Consider the following 12,876-nt stretch of genomic DNA (forward strand, 5'->3'; position numbering starts at 1 on the left):
TGTACCCTAAATACTCAGAGCCTGTACCCTAAATACTCAAGAGTCTTTACCCTAAACACTCAAGAGTCTTTACTCTAAATACCCAGAGCCTATACCCTAGATACTCAGAGCCTTTACTCTAAATACTCAGAGCCTGTACCCTAAATACTCAGAGCCTTTACCCTAAATACTCAAGAGTTTTTTCCCCTAGTACTCAGAGCCCATACCCTAAATACTGAGAACCTATACCCTAAATACTCAGAGCCTTTACTCTAAATACTCAGAGCCTATACCCTAGATACTCAGAGCCTATACCCTAAATACTCAGAGCCTATACCCTAGATACTCAGAGCCATTACTCTAAATACCCAGAGCCTATACCCTAAACACTCAAGAGTCTTTACTCTAAATACCCAGAGCCTATACCCTAGATACTCAGAGCCTTTACTCTAAATACCCAGAGCCTATACCCTAGATACTCAGAGCCTTTACTCTAAATACTCAAAACCTATACCCTAAATACGCAGAGCCTATACCCTAAATACTCAGAGCCTTTACCCTAAATACTCAAGAGTTTTTTCCCCTAGTACTCAGAGCCCATACCCTAAATACTGAGAACCTATACCCTAAATACTCAGAGCCTTTACTCTAAATACTCAGAGCCTATACCCTAGATACTCAGAGCCTATACCCTAAATACTCAGAGCCTATACCCTAGATACTCAGAGCCTTTACTCTAAATACCCAGAGCCTATACCCTAAACACTCAAGAGTCTTTACTCTAAATACCCAGAGCCTATACCCTAGATACTCAGAGCCTTTACTCTAAATACCCAGAGCCTATACCCTAGATACTCAGAGCCTTTACTCTAAATACTCAAAACCTATACCCTAAATACTCAGAGCCTATACCCTAGATACTCAGAGCCTTTACTCTAAATACCCAGAGCCTATACCCTAAACACTCAAGAGTCTTTACTCTAAATACCCGGAGCCTATACCCTAGATACTCAGAGCCTTTACTCTAAATACCCAGAGCCTATACCCTAGATACTCAGAGCCTTTACTCTAAATACTCAAAACCTATACCCTAAATACGCAGAGCCTATACCCTAGATACTCAGAACCTTTACTCTAAATACTCAGAGCCTGTACCCTAAATACTCAGAGCCTTTACCCTAAATACTCAAGAGTTTTTTCCCCTAGTACTCAGAGCCCATACCCTAAATACTGAGAACCTATACCCTAAATACTCAGAGCCTTTACTCTAAATACTCAGAGCCTATACCCTAGATACTCAGAGCCTATACCCTAAATACTCAGAGCCTATACCCTAGATACTCAGAGCCTTTACTCTAAATACCCAGAGCCTATACCCTAAACACTCAAGAGTCTTTACTCTAAATACCCAGAGCCTATACCCTAGATACTCAGAGCCTTTACTCTAAATACCCAGAGCCTATACCCTAGATACTCAGAGCCTTTACTCTAAATACTCAAAACCTATACCCTAAATACGCAGAGCTTATACCCTAAATACTCAGAGCCTTTACTCTAAATATTCAGAGCCTGTACCCTAAATACTCAGAGCCTGTACCCTAAATACTCAAGAGTCTTTACCCTAAACACTCAAGAGCCTTTACTCTAAATACTCAGAGCCTATACCCTAGATACTCAGAGCCTATACCCTAAATACTCAGAGCCTTTACTCTAAATACTCAGAGCCTGTACCCTAAATACTCAGAGCCTTAACCCTAAATACTCAAGAGTGTTCCCCCTAGTACTCAGAGCCTATCCCCTAAATACTCAGAACCTATACCCTAAATACTCTTCAGACTATACTCTAAATACTCAAGAGCCTTTACCGTAAATACTCAAGAGTCTTTACCCTAAATACTCAAGATTTTTTCCCCTAACACTCAGAACCTATACCCTAAATACTCAGAACCTATACCCTAAATACTCTTCATACTATACTCTAAATACTCAAGAGCCTTTACCCTAAGTACTCAGAACCTATACCCTAAATACTCTTCAGACTATACTCTAAATACTCAAGAGCCTTTACCCTAAATACTCAGAACCTATACCCTAGATACTCAGAGCCTTTACCCTAAATACTCAGAACCTATACCCTAAATACTCTTCAGACTATACCCCAAATGCTCAAGAGCCTTTACCCTAAATACTCAAGAGTTGTTCCCCTAGTACTCAGAGCCTATACCCTAAATACTCCGAACCTATACCCTAAATACTCTTCAGACTATACCCTAAATACTCAAGAGCCTTTACCCTAAATACTCAGAACCTATACCCTACATACGCTGAGCCTATACCCTAAATACTGGAGCACAGTCCAGGCTTGGGGCTCGGAAGTGACACAGACACGAGAGCAGAATGTGACCTGGACACAGACAAAAGGGTCATCGGCACATGAGCAGGTATCAGTGACGTCAACGCAGGGCAGCGATGCTCCAATAATGCCCTGCCCGCTGTGGGGCCGTTCTTGTGAAAACTGGGGAAGGCGGTACCCCACTCCGAGGGCGAGACCCCCTGTAAAAGAGCAGCAGAGACAGATATAGGTGTCAGGGCTCAGGGGCCTGTGTCTGCAGCCTGGGGATGCGTGAGCGGGGAGGCCGGGCGCAGGTGGTGTGAGCCCACCGAAGTAGTGACCTGCCGTCACCAAGTAAAAGCAGGACCCTAACTGATATACCGGAAGTGACATCATCAGATATTGATGGCACCCGGCCTCGCCCCTCGAAAAGCCAGCGCAACACTTCTCAAACTAACTGAAGGGTCGATACACAGAGATTACCTCAGATTAATGCACAGAATAAATCACAGAGGTGCTGCTAATGAGGGCTGATGAACCTATGTCTGGGGGCTGGGGGGGGGGGGCGCATGTAATTCAATTGTGTTCACAGGTTTACACTGAGATGAAAACAATTTGTAATCCGTAACAGGCGAGCGACCGAAAATCAAAAAATCTATCGCTGATTAGGGCAGAGATTGAGAGCGGAATTAAAGGTAATTAGAAGGTTCTAGCAGCTGGGTCAGGAGTGGGGGGTGTGGGGGGGGGTGTACGCCGACAGGACAAAGAAAAGCGAACAACAGAGCGAGGCCGCTGTAACACGACAGGGCCCACTGTGTGTCAACAGGGGACATTGTATGTCAACAGGGAACATTGTATGTGAACAGGCCGGGAACATTGCATGTCAACAAGGGTCATTGTATGTCAACAGGGGAGGGGCAGTGTATGTCAACAGAGCACATTGTATGTCAACAGGACAGGGAACATTGTATGTCAACAGGGCCCTTTGTATGTCAACAGGGGAGGCCCTTTGTATGTCAACAGGGTGAGGAGCATTGTATGTCAACAGGGACGGAACATTGTATGTCAACAGGGATCATTGTATGTCAACAGGGGAGGGAACATTGTGTGTCAACAGGGAAGGAGCATTGTATGTCAACAGGGCCCATTGTACGTCAACAGGGGAGGGAACATTGTGTGTCAACAGGGAACATTGTATGTCAACAGGGGAGGAGCATTGTATGTCAACAGGGACGGAACATTGTATGTCAACAGGGGACATTGTATGTCAACAGGGGAGGGAACATTGTGTGTCAACAGGGGAGGAACATTGTATGTCAACAGGGCCCATTGTACGTCAACAGGGGAGGGAACATTGTGTGTCAACAGGGAACATTGTATGTCAACAGGGGAGGAGCATTGTATGTCAACAGGGACGGAACATTGTATGTCAACAGGGGACATTGTATGTCAACAGGGGAGGGAACATTGTGTGTCAACAGGGGAGGAACATTGTATGTCAACAGGGCCCATTGTACGTCAGCAGCCTGCATGTAAGGAGGGAATGTGCGCAGGACTGGTTTGGGCAGCCCAAGATGGACGACTAAACAGTCATTGCACACTTAGGAGTGGGCAAACAACTCCTCTCCTGCCCTGCTCCGTAAGCAGAGTAGCCCGCCGGCCAGCAAAGGAAATATCAAATGGTAATAACTCAAAATTATTACCATGGGCTTATTGTATGTTAACTGGGCTCATTGTATGTCAACACAGCAGGCCCACTGCAAGTCAACAGGGCCAATTGTATGTCAACAGGGCCCATTGTATGTCAACACAGCAGGGCCCACTGTAATTCAACAGGGCTCATTGTATGTCAACAGGACCCATTGTGTCAACACAGCAGGTCCCACTGCAGGTCAACAGGGCCCATTGCACGTCAACAGGGCCCATTGTATGTTAACAGGGCCCATTGTATGCCAACAGGGCCCATTGTGTCAACACAGCAGGGCCCACTGCAAGTCAAAAGGGCCCATTGTATGCCAACAGGGCCCATTGTATGTAAACAGGGCCCATTGTATGTCAACAGGGCCCAATGTATGTAAACAGGGCCCATTGTTGTCAACACAGCAGGGCCACTGCAAGTCAACAGGGCTAATTGTATGTCAACAGGGCTCCTTGTATGTAAACACAGCAGGGCCCACTGCAAGTCAACAGGGCCTATTGTATGCCAACAGGGCCCATTGTGTCAACACAGCAGGGCCCACTGCAAGTCAAAAGGGCTCATTGTATGCCAACAGGGCCCATTGTGTCAACACAGCAGGGCTCACTGCAAGTCAAAAGGGCCCATTGTATGTGAACAGGGCCCATTGTATGTGAACAGGGCCCATTGTATGTCAACAGGGCCCATTGTATGCCAACAGGGCCCATTGTGTCAACACCACAGGGCCCATGGTATGTCAACAGGGCCCATTGTATGTCAACAGGGCCCATTGTGTCAACACCACAGGGCCCATGGTATGTCAACAGGGCCCATTGTATGCCAACAGGGCTCATTGTGTCAACACCACAGGGCCCATGGTATGTCAACAGGGCCCATTGTATGTGAACAGGGCCCATTGTATGTGAACAGGGCCCATTGTATGTGAACAGGGCCCATTGTATGTGAACAGGGCCCATTGTATGTCAACAGGGCCCATTGTATGTCAACAGGGCCCATTGTGTCAACACAGCAGGGCCCACTGCAAGTCAACAGGGCCCATTGTATGCCAACAGGGCCCATTGTATGTCAACAGGGCCCATTGTATGTGAACAGGGCCCATTGTATGTGAACAGGGCCCATTGTATGTGAACAGGGCCCATTGTATGTGAACAGGGCCCATTGTATGCCAACAGGGCTCATTGTATGCCAACAGGGCCCATTGTGTCAACACAGCAGGGCCCACTGCAAGTCAACAGGGCCCATTGTATGCCAACAGGGCCCATTGTATGTCAACAGGGCCCATTGTATGTGAACAGGGCCCATTGTATGCCAACAGGGCCCATTGTGTCAACACAACAGGGCTCACTGCAAGTCAACAGGGCCCATTGTATGCCAACAGGGCCCATTGTATGTGAACAGGGCCCATTGTATGCCAACAGGGCCCATTGTGTCAACACAGCAGGGCCCACTGCAAGTCAACAGGGCCCATTGTATGCCAACAGGGCCCATTGTATGTGAACAGGGCCCATTGTATGCCAACAGGGCTCATTGTATGCCAACAGGGCCCATTGTGTCAACACAGCAGGGCCCACTGCAAATCAACAAGGCCCATTGTATGTGAACAGGGCCCATTGTATGTGAACAGGGCCCATTGTATGTCAACAGGGCCCACTGCAAGTCAACAGGGCCCATTGTATGTCAACAGGGCCCACTGTATGTCAACAGGGCCCACTGCAAGTCAACAGGGCCCATTGTATGTCAACAGGGCCCATTGTATGTCAACAGGGCCCACTGCAAGTCAACAGGGCCCATTGTGTCAACACAGCAGGGCCCACTGCAAGTCAACAGGGCCCATTGTATGCCAACAGGGCCCATTGTATGTCAACAGGGCCCACTGCAAGTCAACAGGGCCCTTTGTATGTGAACAGGGCCCATTGTATGTGAACAGGGCCCATTGTATGTCAACAGGGCCCATTGTATGCCAACAGGGCTCATTGTATGCCAACAGGGCCCATTGTGTCAACACAGCAGGGCCCACTGCAAGTCAACAGGGCCCATTGTATGTCAACAGGGCCCATTGTATGTCAACAGGGCCCATTGTTCGTCAACAGGGCCCATTGTATGTCAACAGGGCCCATTGTATGTCAACAGGGCCCATTGTTCGTCAACAGGGCCCATTGTATGTCAACAGGGCCCATTGTATGCTAACAGGGCCCACTGCAAGTCAATAGGACAAATTGTATGTCATCAGGGCCCATGCACGTCAACAGGGGCAAGACAGAATTTATGTCAACAGGAAGAAGTCAACTCTACACCCACAGGACAAAGCCAACTGTATACTACTAGGACAAGACTTTACTGAATGCCAACAGGATGATGCCGAGGATTCTGCACGCGCATGTACAACTGCAAAAATCACAGCTTCGAAGACACCATCTTTATGAATAAACGATACTGAATTGAATTAATATTCCAATTCCATATTTAGAAAAGAACAGTAACATTATGAATTTGGAATATGAAATAACATCACTAACTTTATTCCTACGGATCTGTGACAGATATATGTACCGTGGCACTCTCGGGAGCAAAGCCCCCGTCCCAGCTCACTAGGGTGTCTAAGAGTTGCTAAGACCCCTTTCTATTCTTGTATATACGTTCTGATGTATGCCAATGGGACAAAACCAACTCTATGTCAACATGGCGCTTTCACTTATAGAACAAGAGGTGAAGCCCACTATGTACTAACTGTATGTCCATGAAGGAGACTAGCTGTATAGCAACTGTGAGCTCTCCCCTGTATGTCAACAGGACAAGACCAAGCGTATATAAACAGGACAAGCCAAGCGTATATCAACAGGACAAGCCATGCATATATCAACAGGACAAGCCAAGCACATATCAACAGGACAAGCCAAGCGTATATAAACAGGACAAGCCATGCATATATCAACAGGACAAGGCCAAGCGTATATAAACAGGACAAGCCAAGCGTATATCAAAAGGACAAGCCAAGCGTATATCAACAGGACAAGCCAAACGTATATCAAAAGGACAAGCCAAGCGTATATAAACAGGACAAGCCATGCATATATCAACAGGACAAGGCCAAGCGTATATAAACAGGACAAGCCAAGCGTATATCAAAAGGACAAGCCAAGCGTATATAAACAGGACAAGCCATGCATATATCAACAGGACAAGGCCAAGCGTATATAAACAGGACAAGCCAAGCGTATATCAAAAGGACAAGCCAAGCGTATATCAACAGGACAAGCCAAACGTATATCAAAAGGACAAGCCAAGCGTATATCAACAGGACAAGCCATGCGTATATCAACATGACAAGCCAAGCGTATATCAACAGGACAAGCCAAACGTATATCAAAAGGACAAGTCAAGCGTATATCAACAGGACAAGCCAAGCGTATATCAAAAGGACAAGCCAAGCGTATATCAACAGTACAAGCCAAACGTATATCAAAAGGACAAGCCAAGCGTATATCAACAGGACAAGCCATGCGTATATCAACATGACAAGCCAAGAGTATATCAACAGGACAAGCCAATCGTATATCAACAGGACAAGCCAAGCGTATATCAACAGGACAAGCCAGGCGTATATCAACAGGACAAGACAAGCGTATATCAACAGGACAAGCCAAGCGTATATCAGCAGGACAAGCCAAGCGTATATCAACGGGACAAGGCCGAGCGTATATCAACAGGATAAGCCAAGCGTATATCAACAGGACATGGTTAACTGTATATCAACAGGACAGGACAAGCCAAGCGTATATCAGCAGGACAAGCCAAGCGTATATCAACGGGACAAGCCAAGCGTATATCAGCAGGACAAGGCCAAGCATATATCAACTGGACAAGGCCGAGCGTATATCAGCAGGACAAGGCCAAGCGTATATCAACAGGACAAGCCAAGCGTATATCAACAGGACAAGCCAAGCGTATATCAACAGGACATGGTTAACTGTATATCAACAGGACAGGACAAGCCAAGCGTATATCAGCAGGACAAGCCAAACGTATATCAACGGGACAAGCCAAGCGTATATCAGCAGGACAAGGCCAAGCGTATATCAACATGACAAGCCAGGCGTATATCAACAGGACAAGCCAAGCGTATATCAACAGGACAAGCCAAGCGTATATCAGCAGGACAAGCCAAGCGTATATCAACGGGACAAGGCCGAGCGTATATCAACAGGATAAGCCAAGCGTATATCAACAGGACATGGTTAACTGTATATCAACAGGACAGGACAAGCCAAGCGTATATCAGCAGGACAAGCCAAGCGTATATCAACGGGACAAGCCAAGCGTATATCAGCAGGACAAGGCCAAGCGTATATCAACGGGACAAGGCCGAGCGTATATCAGCAGGACAAGGCCAAGCGTATATAAACAGGACAAGCCAAGCGTATATCAACAGGACAAGCCCAGCGTATATCAACAGGACATGGTTAACTGTATATCAACAGGACAGGACAAGCCAAGCGTATATCAGCAGGACAAGCCAAGCGTATATCAACGGGACAAGCCAAGCGTATATCAGCAGGACAAGGACAAGCGTATATCAACGGGACAAGGCCGAGCGTATATCAGCAGGACAAGGCCAAGCGTATATCAACAGGACAAGCCAAGCGTATATCAACAGGACAAGCCCAGCGTATATCAACAGGACAAGCCAAGCGTATATCAACAGGACATGGTTAACTGTATATCAACAGGACAGGACAAGCCAAGCGTATATCAGCAGGACAAGGCCAACTGTATATCAACAGGACAAGGCTAAGCGTATATCAACAGGACAAGCCAAGCGCATATCAACAGGACAAGCCAGGCGTATATCAACAGGACAAGCCAAGCGTATATCAACAGGACAAGCCAAGCGTATATCAGCAGGACAAGGCCAACTGTATATCAACAGGACAAGGGCAAGCGTATATCAACAGGACAAGCCAGGCGTATATCAACAGGACAAGCCAAACGTATATCAACAGGACAAGCTTGACTGTTGTAATAGGATAAAGGCATATTTCTATCAAGAGGTGCAGACAACTGTATAGCGGATTGGTGCATTCCACTTAATATCAACAGGGCTCGTTCCACTGTATCCCAACAGGGCTCGTTCCACTGTATATCAACAGGGCTTGTTCCACTGTATCCGAACAGGGCTCGTTCCATTGTATCCCAATAGGGCGCGTTTCTCTGTATCCCAACAGGGCTCGTTCCACTGTATATCAACAGGGCTGGTTCCACTGTATCCCAACAGGGCTCGTTCCACTGTATCCCAACAGGGCTTGTTCCACTGTATCCCAATAGGGCGCGTTCCTCTGTACACCAGCAGATCAGTGGCAAGAGAGACCAACTGTTTATCAACGGGATGGGGGCTCCTGTGTATCAACAAGGCAGCCTGACATTATACTACCAGAGTGACGAGCCATCTATACCAACATGTAAGTTGTACCTTCTATCCGTGAGGCAAACCCGAGCAAACATCAATTAGAGGTGACAAGTGCATGCACAGGACGAGACCAACTCAGCTCCTGGGGGGAGCTTGAAAAGCAGCCAGGCCCTGGTACCGCGCTTCAAGGGGTGGGGGCTGCCGGGGGAGGGGGTGCCAGCCCTGCAGACCTGTCAGGCACCGACCACCTCTGAACCTGGTGTGAAGCCGGCTTCCAGTGTGTGCCAGGCGGGCATGCCAGGGCAGGGCCCGGCGCCCCTGTCCCCCCACCCAGACCCCCTCCCCGAGACCTTTCACATGCATCTGCGGGTTTAATGGCCTTGGATGCGAGTTGGGCCTCTCGGTAAAAGTGCAGATATTCCGGCGGCCTCGCGGCGGGTGTTGAAGGAATTTCAATCTGGAGGTGTGAAGGCCTCGTGGCGCGGTAATTGGCGCCATTCCGGGGTCGGGGGGGCTCGGGGACTGATTAGCGCCTCAGGCCGGGGTGTTGCATCAGCCTGGGCCCAGCACTCTGATTAAAACATGATTTAATCCAGCGGGAGGGACGCTGGGGCTTCGAGAACATTCCGCGCCCCGCCATGACCGGGGCTGGGCACGTGGTGGGGGCGGGGGCCCGAGTCGGAAGTGCGGGGGCCGGTGTGTGGGGGCCGTGGGGGGGGGGGTCTGGGTACAGACAGAACTCCCCTGTCAGACACGGCCCCTGACACAGGTGTGCACAGGATTCACCTGTGATACACAGGCCGGGCCTGTGCCTCACAGGTGACACAGGTGTGTACCTGAGACACCTCTGACACAGCCCCTGTGCCTCACAGGTGACACAGGCCTGTACCCGGGGCACCTCTGACACACCTCCTGTGCCTCACAGGTGACAGAGTCTGTACCTGAGACACCTGTGACGCAGCCCCTGTGCTTCACAGGTGACACAGGACTTTACCTGGGACACCTCTGACGCAGCCCCTGTGCCTCACAGGTGACACAGGCCTGTACCTGGGACACCTCTGACACACCTCCTGTGCCTCACAGGTGACAGAGTATGTACATGAGACACCTCTGACGCAGACCCTGTGCCTCACAGGTGACACAGGCCTGTACCTGGGACACCTCTGACACACCTCCTGTGCCTCACAGGTGACAGAGTATGTACCTGAGACACCTCTGACACAGCCCCTGTGCCATACAGGTGACAGAGTCTGTGCTTGAGAAACCTCTGACGCAGCCCCTGTGCTTCACAGGTGACACAGGACTTTACCTGGGACACCTATGACACACCTCCTGTGCCTCACAGGTGAAACAGGTCTGTACCTGGGACACCGCTGACACGGCCCCTGTGCCTCAAGGGTAACAGAGGTCTGTACCTGGGACACCTCTGACACACCTCCTGTGCCTCACAGGTGACAGAGGTCTGTACCTGGGACACCTCTGACACGAACCCTGTGCCTCAAAGGTGACAGAAGTCTGTACCTGGGACACCTCTGACACAGCCCCTGTGCCTCACCGGTGACACAGGCTTGTACCTGGGACACGTCTGTGCCCTTGGTGGGTGTGAGAAGTTGGCCCGATATGCAACGTTCGCTATTTTAGCGACCGCTATGTATCGTTCCAACGACCCTTATGGTGTTTGGTTGTAAGTCAACCTATAGACCAGCTATCCTAGTAGCGTGGATACGAGCAGTCTAAGGCTAAAGACTCGAGAGGGCGCGTTAAGCCAGCTGTTTACCACACATGTACCCCTTGAACACCCAGTGAAAGGACACCACACAAGTGTTATGAAAATAAACAGTATATTTATTAAGAATCACAACAGCCCTGTACTCTTTATGAGGACAGGGTACTTAGCACAAACCAAATCTCTTTAGTAAATACTTTAAGTGCACAATTAAAACAAGTGTCCGAGGACACGGAAAGGTTAAGGCAAGTCGGAAGCGAGGGACTCGGGACCCTAGAGTAAGGAGGCTATGCAGGCACTGAAATGCCGAGTTACCTAGCCACGAGGGCTGCGGCTGCACAAGTCTTACAGGCGTCGGGGTCTTCGCTGACGAGCCAGGAGCCGGAAGAAAAGGAGTTGCTGGCCGGCGACCAGTGATGAATAGTTCGTAGAGATCCAAGCCTGGATCGGAGATTGATGAAACCTGAAAGCAGAGGGGACCAAGTTCGTACTACTAGCCAGTAGTCAGAGGGTACCAGGAAGGCACCAGTTGGCCGTCACCTCGACCAGGTGAGTGGGCGACGCTAGGCTCTGCAGTCTCACGGACCAGGAGGCGTTGTCGGCGACCACGGTGGAGGTGCGAGCTGTCCCACGACGGATGACGCTGTCGGCGTCCTGAGTGGACCAGGAGGGTCCGGGGTGCTTCTCGAAAAGATGGAAGCAAGGGCCAGTCTGGAGCAACCAGACCGGCAGTGATGATTCTCGGATGTCGTCACAGAAGGACACAAGCCAGCGGCTAGTGACCAGACAACGTGCTGAGCAGCGAGCAGAAGGGCCCCACGCAGATCGTGGAGATGCTGGGAGACTGCACTTCGGTGCTAGAGCGGCTCAGGGTCGGGGCTTCTCGGACCCCAGAGCACTCACCAGAGAGTTACCTCGATGGTCGTGCTGGTTTTTAAGAGCGTGCAGGTTCTGATGATGGCCGGTCCCTCGAGGTCTCGTCGCACCCACAGATCACAGCTGAGCTGATGACGGGGGTAGAGGTCAGAGGTGCCAGGGAAGCCGGTTCTCGTCGAGCTGGGCCGTCGGATTCCTTGAGGAAGGACTTACAGCAAACCGCAGAGTTCTTAGATGGTGCCCGCTGATGCAGGGTGACTACTCCTTAGCCACAAGGGAGAAATCTTGAGAAGAGTCTTGAAGTCCTTTCGTAGAAAGTATTCTTGATTCAAAGATGATCTAATTTGGAAGGGTCCCCGCTCCGGCCTTTATCCTAAAGAAAGGGGTGGGTACATGACTAGGTCCTGCCCTAAGGGTGGGACCAGGAAGGGGGGTAGTTACACCCCTCTCCCCTGCCGGACTTTCCCCAGGCCAGGGCTGTCGCCCCTGGAACTGGTTCTAACCGGCAGATGCGTAGTGAGCACCGGGGTGCCACTCCGCAGTCACCTTCTCGCAAAAGCCCTACCTACCCAGAATACACAAACCCTGTCTGGGACGGTGCGAACACCGCCCTCGACAGGAAACCCTTTGTCCAAGTGCTCCTCGCTGGAAGGACTCCCAGCAGCAGGAGGTCAGACTCGTGTCTGTGGTGGCAGCATCCATTTTGTGGAGCTGAGGCTTTCGTTAACTTTAACCGGGGTTCACAGTTACGTACATGTCGTGTCCCTCTAGAAGGGCGGAATGCTAACCTCGTCGCCAGAGTTGGTGAGAGGGCAGCATCCCGATTCGTATGACACCTTACTCGACATGTCTTGATAACGCGA

This window comes from Lissotriton vulgaris, chromosome 9 (genome assembly GCF_964263255.1).
Source record: "Lissotriton vulgaris chromosome 9, aLisVul1.2, whole genome shotgun sequence".
Classification (NCBI taxonomy): Eukaryota; Metazoa; Chordata; class Amphibia; order Caudata; family Salamandridae; genus Lissotriton; species Lissotriton vulgaris.